Here is a 6,523-nt window from a genome sequence, read left to right as displayed (position 1 = left end):
AAAAATCTTTTTTTAACATTAAAAAATATCATTTTTGTCACAAAAACTCAAATATCTCAAAACCCTATCTTTTTACCAATGTAATTTTTTAGGGAAAACGGTCCATTGTATTAGCAATCTACCATAAAAATTTGGTGATGATAAACTAATAAACAAAAAAGTTATGACAATTCAAACATTCCACAATTTTCACATTTAGTAATATTTTTTTTTAGTGTAAATGATTTCGGCCGGAAAGCGCAGTTTGATGCTGATTTTATTGTTAATGGCCTTGCGTGAGTAAAACAATCTGTTTTTATTATGTATTATGTACATTATATGTACAGTACTGTTCCGATTTTATCACGCCCTCCGCGCATTAGTCGTTTATTGATTAATTTGCTGTTACATTTGAGGACAAGTGTTTTCCCTCTTCTTCAAGATGAATGTTGAAAGCGTGTTTTGCAACGTTAAAAATATTGAAATGGGTATAAATGTTGAAGTATATTTCAAAGCATTTTTGAAAAGAGGCGTGATTAAATTGTTTAAACAGATGTCGCTGATGGTACGGTGGCATGACTCTCTGCACTTAGCACTTCTGGCAATTTCTCAGTTGTTGTCGTTTTCGAACTTCCTGCGCCCTGCTTTACCGATGATATACAGATGGCTCGTTTGTCAAAGTCTAGACGGCAGGACGTGCAAATGCGTAAATTTGTATTCAATTTGGGCTTTCAGTTTATCTATGAGATTTCGTAACTCTTTTGAACATTTTTTTTTCACAAGCGGTCTACAAGAGAGCGTTGAGTTGAAGACCTTTGAGAAAGCGACTGTTCATGTTGTTCGTTAGATTATAATAAACAAAATCACTTATTAGTTTTAACTGACTAGTTTGGTGTTGTTTGCTTGGACGAAGAAAAAATTTACTATAAAATTTTTAATATCCATAGCGGTAGTATTTTTTTGCTTTTTCGTGAGCATTTTCATGGTACATATGTATACAGTAAGGTGGCCCACACTTATATGAAAAACAAAAATTTCGAAAAATACCAAGTCTTACCTTCTAAATCAGTTGTTTTGGAGTCCCAGAAGCTACGTTCAAAATTTGAGCAAAATCGGTTGAGCCTAAGGGGGCGCTCAAAACGCTTGAAGTTTGTATGGGAAAACTTGGCCAAATGTATGCAGAAATTTTAAGTTTTCGAATTTTGCCGCCAGGTGGCGCTGTAAGCGTTCAATAATCAAACCCTTTGGTCTTATTGTAGGTGACTATATGCCAAACAACTTTGTCGAAGACCGCAAAGTGATCCAACTTCTGTGAAAAAAGTTATACCCTTGGTAAAGTGAGGATAAACTTTATTGTTGTTTTTCCAATACATGTAAAAGAATAATATCAATAATGAAATCTCACTACTTTGCCTCACTTTGCCTAGGGCCTCACTTTTTTCACAGGCGTCGGATCACTTTGCGGTCTTCGACAAAGTTGTTTGGCATATAGTCACCTACAATAATACCAAAGGGTTTGATTATTGAACGCTTACAGCGCCACCTAGCGGCAAAATTAGAAAACTTAAAATTTCTACATTTGGCCAAGTTTTCCCATATAAACTTCAAGCGTTTTGAGCGCCCCCTTAGGCTCAACCGATTTTACTCAAATTTTGAACGTAGCTTATGGGAGTCCTAAACAACTTATTTAGGAGGTAAGACTTAGCATTTTTCGAAATTTTTGCTTTTCATATAAGTGTGGGCCACCCTAGTATACAGACAAACAAACGTAACACTGACGAAATTTTCATTGACCACGCCTTTAACGATCATTTTGAATCTTGGTTGTGGCTTTCATAACCAGAAGAGTGCCCATCGTTTTTCTTTGCGTTTGACGTTTCACACTAGCGCCTTCTGATGACGATATTGCACAACGCAGTGTTTCGAGATACATTTCCACCAGGTGGTGGTAGTGTGAACTGGGCGATGGATTTTCACGAAAATTGTTCTAGGCGTTTTGTCTGTTTGTCTGTGGTATGTACCTCTCATGCATTTGTTGTTGTTGAAGTTACTCGCATTTTTCCGATCATAAAGTCTGTTCTCTAAGGGCCGATTTCTTCACCTCGGCTTAACCCGTAAGCCAGGCTTACCCATATAGTTAAACCTGGCTTAACGCCTAAGCCAGGGTGAAGAAATCGACCCTAAGAGGTATTTTTTTGCAGATCAACTAGACGTATACGCGTATATATAAAACTTTTATTATGCAGCTTTCGTCTTCAAAATAAGTTTAATTCCATTTTTCTTATGATCAACAGCTTTTCAACACTATCAAGGGATTTTTTCACCAGTCACGTACAATAAAAAGTATGACAATCTCAATATTTTTGATCACAACACTGGATCGCGTGTAAGGTTCAAATAGATACTATAGTAATTATAAATAATCAAACAAAAATATCATGAAAACAACTTGTTTAATTCATGCGGTAGCCTTTACAATAAAATCAGCATCAAAATATAGTTCTCGAAATAATTTACACAGAAAATTTTTTTTTTTGTTACTAAATGTAAAAATTGTGAAATGTTTGAAATGTCATAACTTTTTTGTTTATCAGTTTACCATCACCAAAATTTTATGGTAGATAGCTGATATAATGGGCCATTTTCCCTAAAAAATTGACGTTGGTAAAAAGATAGGGTTCTGAGATATTTGAGTTTTTGTGACAAAGATCATATTTTTTTATAGTAAAAAAAGAAATTTTTTACAGTGTATATTTTCTAAGGAATCATCATTTAGTTATCTAACTTTGCTGAAAAATTCATAACAATCGAACAATCCGTTTTTGCTGTACAGCTTTTAGAATATTTTTGAACTATTTTCGCATACACCCTGTTGTGGAAGACTGTCGAGGGGAATAAGGCTAGCCTCGATCAGACCCGGAAGCCAAAATAATAGCGCACACAAACCAAATACCGTTTACGTTACATTGTTTATTTACGGACAATCAATTGATCTATCACCCCTTTGGGTCATTCTCCTATCTTCGTGCCCTGTACTATTGCACTTAATGTACACACATGTTGTAACCTTAAAGCTAGTCTATCATGAGTACTCACGATCCCCCTATGCCAGCCAGACCGCCTTCATACCCTCTGCATCTCTCCACCGTGGCCGCTGATACCTTCTCCTGCGCGCTGTTCTGGAGTATCGTGGTCCTCTCACCACCAACCGGTCTTCCGCACCGGACCAGCCTGCCGCTTCTCACGCCCACCGTTCGTGTATGGACATTCGCAACGACGGGTTCACTCTCTGGCTGTCGCACGGTGGCTTCTACCTCACTCGCGGATCGGTTATCCTCCAGCTCCGTTTGGTCTGCACTCCTTTCCCGCTTGTTCTCGTCCTCGAATGCGCGGCCGACCGGAAAATCCCAAGATCTCGTGTGCCGATCACGAGAAAGAGTCCACTATGGCTGCATCGACCAGGATCGGAATGATTCTCGCGACGAGAGGTGTTGTTGCGCCGATGCACCGGTGTTGCGTCGTGCGACAATCGTGATCTGCAACACACACAAGAAAAAAACCCTGTCGCGCAACAAATAAGTTGATGCTCGCGCCTGTCACCAACACCTCCTACTCACCCAATATGGGGTTTTCCGTGTGTGCGTGTGTACGCGATGCGTCCGAGTGTGGCACTGTAGTTTGTGCGTTGAGATGCAACTTTCCTGCACTAAACGATCAAGGTCAGCATTACACCAAACGAAACTTGAGATGACATCACTCACCATGCAATCTATTCGCTTCCGGTCCGTATCTGCAGCCTGTCACCAAGGCGCCCGCGATCGCTTGCCTTATCCGTCCGGAATTATTTCCTGTCACAATGGGAGAGTAATGTTCAGTCTCGTGACGGCCATCTCGAAAAAATCACTCACCCCACGTGGATTGACCACGCCACGCCGCTGCTGGTTCCACCAGCAGAATCGCCTTTTGTGTATCGGCTATTGTCTTCGGTACCGCACCTCTAATTACACGGGGAAAAGAAAGCGTCAGCACATTTGGCAGCCATGCTAATATTAAGGAGACTTACAAGATCAGATTGTTTAGTGTCGCGAATTTCCAATTGCTGATGCAATTGCAGATCTTGGTAATGCTCGCACCTTCGAGACGAATTATTTCTGCTTTGGCGGCTGTCTTTTCCAGCCCTGACAACTTTTCTTTTGACGGACGCGCGATGAACAAGGCTCCAGCTGTCGATTAGTACCGATGCGATCGAAAGACGGGTGGCGACTACTGACTACTGAGGCGAAGGCGAACTTGATCAGCCCCGATTGAGGTATGTATTTGTGCCGCATTGAGTCGGTGCGCCGCGCTCTCGCGTGATACGTGAGAGTATTCTCCTATGTACTTTCTCTCATGTGCTGCTCGATTGGCATGTGGTTCGCTCAGCGTATGCCTGTGTGTACACCCGCTGGTGGTGCTTATGTGGTTACTCTGACTGACTGGCGAGCGGCGGAGTGCAGGCGTCTGGCAGGGGTGCTCAACTATCTAATTGTGGAGCACGTTCTTAACTTATTGCCTAATCCTTAAAGTACTGAACAATTTCTTACTTTACGGCTAACGTAAACGTAACATAACATTACCACAACGGCAGAGTTTTTCATGAGCGAGAACTACTCGACTCATGAAAAACTCTTCAACTTCCTTTAACGAAGTCGGTCAGAGACGGGATACTGTCAACGAAACCCTAGATTCAAGATCTAGTTATTTGGCCTAAGCCGTAACAGCGACTGAATACAACAAATGCTCAACAAATCCTACAGAAACTACCAGCTAATTCTGGAAAATTTAACAGCGTGCCAGCTAAGTTCTGGCAAAATGTCTCCGACTGAGCTCCTTATCCTTCTTCTCTTAACTTCTCTCCGCTGTGGCAGACATTCAACTTAATCGTGCTTAGTTATTTCGCTAAACTAAGTGGATTAAACACTAAACAAGAAGGTATTTACAAACTGGATAATTTGGTTGGTTGTATCTAATTGTCTGGCCTAGAGAAAAGAGGCATTTGCTCCCCTAGAATCGCCATGAGCCCATGTAAGGAGTTTTACCGCGCCCCCGGTCACGTTACTTTCAGGTGGAATTTCATGGCGACCCCCTAAAGACAACCGATGTGTTTGGATGTTTTGGCGTATGTTTACTATCTCTGGACTATGCTTGAATGCAACGTCACCAATCCAGGTCGGTGGTGGATACTTTCGTGTCTTGTTTTCTCACGGGGTGATGTTGTGGCTGGTGTTGCCCATAGCTAATGGTCGATGTTGGGAGGTAGACTTTGAAGTTGTTATTGCTCACCAAACTCGCCTGCACGATTTGTCCCGATCGGCTAACGGTGTTGCCACTATGTGGATTTTTTCTTTTTTGTCCGCAGGATTTCCTGTTTTCATAGCTTTGTAACAATGGCGATTTTGATTGGCCTCTGTCCATGGCAGTCTCATCTGGGTTCAAGACGGTGCTTCCACGCGCTGCTTCTCGTCATCACTTCTTTCCGCCGGATAATGGTTGTAGGCCTTGGTCTCCGATGACGCTTTCCGTACGTGGTCTTTGGTGTGTCCCTACTTGGATTTAGGGGTCCAATCTCCCTTGCCTGACGTAGGCTGCCTCGTCCTTTCTTTCTGCTCCGCTCTGCAACGTATCTTGTTTCATCAGACGGTTACCATATCCTTCGCCGGACGCCAGCATTGTGTGTTCTGCAATACTGCACCGTACAGTCGTTGCTCCATTGCGCCGAATGGTGGCCGTAAGCGTTGACCTCCGCCAACCCGGCTTTTTGGGCCCTCGACCCGAGGCCGCAGCTCCTCTTATTCAGGAAACGATCTGCCGTGTTGATGACTTTTCTATGGCCCGATACCAGTCTATGTCCTGGCGCGACGGGATGGTGAAGACCGCTTCTTTATAGACCTGTGTTGGTCTTTTTGTTCGTTTTCGCTACCGGTTTGTCGACGATTTTCTGCCTTCTATATCGTTCGAAAGCACTCTGCTCACGTGAATCGCCGTTGGAGCCTCCCCTTTCGATTACCCGGTTCCGTACTCCCTCGCCTGCGGTAGGCCGATGTGTGGTGTTAGTCGTACTTCGGTGTTTGGAGTTTCCCTCCACGTCGTTTGAGTTCCGAATTCTCTTGCCGGGCAGTGGCATTCTGAACCGCTTCAGAGTGATCGTTGTCCATGTTTAGCGTTTCTTCTGCAGAAGAACAATGGTCCGCAATTGAAGTTGTCGTCATAGCTGAACTTTGTCGAGGTGGAGAGGTAGTTTATCAAGTTTTTGCTCATCTCACCTGACTTGGGCCATTCGTCCCGTTTGGCGACGGATTTTTGTGAGCTTGGCGCTCGTGGTTAACAGACTTCGTCTGCCGACATAGCTCAATCATCTAATCCGTTTTAATGTCCTTCGCATGATATCGACCCTTCTTTCCGGTGATGACATCTTCCAACTCGTACAGGTTAGCACCCAGTATCTTCCTGATAACGGCCGGCGTGAACTTGGGGTTGAGTTTTTGGTTTACGTTCTCTACCTTTG

The 6,523-nt window shown here is 43.1% G+C and overlaps 1 long non-coding RNA gene across 1 annotated transcript; it reads right to left on the bottom strand.

Moving 5' to 3' along the window:
• Window positions 1-765: 765 nt before the first annotated feature.
• LOC134285159 (uncharacterized) lies at window positions 766-6,216 on the bottom strand. The gene is made up of 2 exons (XR_009996182.1): window positions 3,597-6,216; window positions 766-3,540 (listed from the first exon to the last, which is right to left on the bottom strand). It is a non-coding gene; the product is annotated as an uncharacterized LOC134285159 (long non-coding RNA).
• Between the last annotated feature and the right edge of the window lie 307 nt (window positions 6,217-6,523).

Source organism: Aedes albopictus, chromosome 1, assembly GCF_035046485.1.
Source record: "Aedes albopictus strain Foshan chromosome 1, AalbF5, whole genome shotgun sequence".
Taxonomy (NCBI): domain Eukaryota; kingdom Metazoa; phylum Arthropoda; class Insecta; order Diptera; family Culicidae; genus Aedes; species Aedes albopictus.
The sequence above is the reverse complement of the archived record's forward strand: the minus strand, read 5'-3'. Positions and strand labels throughout refer to the sequence as shown.